The sequence below is a fragment of the Otolemur garnettii genome, unplaced genomic scaffold (assembly GCF_000181295.1).
Source record: "Otolemur garnettii isolate 467f Iridium unplaced genomic scaffold, OtoGar3 scaffold00069, whole genome shotgun sequence".
Lineage (NCBI taxonomy): Eukaryota > Metazoa > Chordata > Mammalia > Primates > Galagidae > Otolemur > Otolemur garnettii.
The window spans coordinates 3,335,886-3,337,340 of record NW_003852464.1 but is presented as its reverse complement, the minus strand read 5'-3'; the positions used below and the strand labels follow the sequence as shown (position 1 = coordinate 3,337,340).

The following is a 1,455-nucleotide window of genomic DNA, read 5'->3' as shown; positions in this document are numbered from 1 at the left end:
CTTCTTGGGAAGGGAGCAAATTGTTGATTTCTCCTCAGTGAACTAAGTCCCAAGGAGACACCAGGTAGACAGTGTGGGTGCTGTGACCACTGGAGTAGGGGCAGCTTGGAGCACACGAGACTGTTGGTAAGGAGCTGCTTACCAAGACTGAACCAGGCTGATCACTTTCCCACCTAAACGTACAGCTGGTCCTTGAACAAGAGGGGTTTGAAATGCACAGGTCCTGGCTCGGCGCCTGTAGCTCAGTGGTTAGGGCGCCGGTCACATACACCAGAGCTGGCAGGTTCGAACCCAGCCCGGGCCTGGCAAACAAGGACAACTACAACTAACAAATAGCCAGGCGTTGTGGCAGGCACCTGTAGTCCCAGCTACTTGGGAGGCTGAGGCAAGAGAATCGCTTAAGCCCAAGAGTCTGAGGTTGCTGTGAGCTGTGATGCTACGGCACTCTACCGAAGGCAACATAGTGAAAATCTGTCAAGAAAGGAAAGAGGGAAGGCACAGGTCCACTTATACACAGATGTTTTTCAATAAGCACAGTCATCATCTCTCTGTATGTGAAGTTTGTTTGTTTCTCTCTCTCTCTCTCTTTCTTTCTTTCCACAGGCTCTCACTCTGTCACCAAGGGTAGAGTACCACGGCATCATCATAGCTCATAGCACCCTCAAACTCTTAGGCTTGAGCAATCCTCTTGTCTCAGCCTCCTGAGTAGCTGGGACTACAGGTGCCCATCACTATTTCAAGCTAGTTTTTCCATGTTAAATAGAGATGGGGTCTCCCTCTTGCTTAGGCTAGTCTTGAACTCCTGAGCTCAACCAATCCACCTGCCTCAGTCCCCCAGAGTGCTGGGACTACGGGCATGAGCCACCAGGCCCAGCCTGGCTGTGCAGTTTTGATGTGCATCAAAGTACAGAGTATGGATATGGACTATCAGCTTGTCATATCTGTGGGGTCCACGGGGCCAACTCCACAACCTGATCATGAATGTTTTTTGGCATTTGCAGGCTCCAGGAACCAATGCCTGATGGGTAACCAAGGCAGGACCCCACAATGTGTGCCTTCTGTGATGGACTGTCATGTGACTATCAGTCTCCACCGTTCTGTGGGGGCAGGGGATTCTCTAAGCCCCACATTCTTACCCAGACTGTCCTTACAACTCCAGAGAGTGGAGCAAGTTTTTCCCTTAACTCAGTCTAAGTGTCACTTGCTCAGACTTCATTTTCTGTACCAAGGAAGACCTCTTTTGAAATTTTAGATTTCAATTTCTTTTAGAGAAAATTCCAAAACCACTTTCAGAGGGCCAGCCCTTCCCTGTGGCCCTTCTAGGTCAATACTCTGAATGAGGGCACTTCCCAAGGTCAGTATCCATGGGTCCCCCAGCCTGAGACAAAGGGGGGAATTTATATGCCTCTTTCTTTGCAAACCGTCCTCTCCTGAAGTTTATAAAAAACCTGGAGT

General features: G+C 49.6%; 1 protein-coding gene across 1 annotated transcript in view; it reads left to right on the top strand.

Moving 5' to 3' along the window:
* Positions 1–1,455, top strand: part of KCNIP4 (potassium voltage-gated channel interacting protein 4) — a 415,573-nt gene that overhangs the window by 391,776 nt on the left and 22,342 nt on the right. The window lies entirely within an intron of this gene.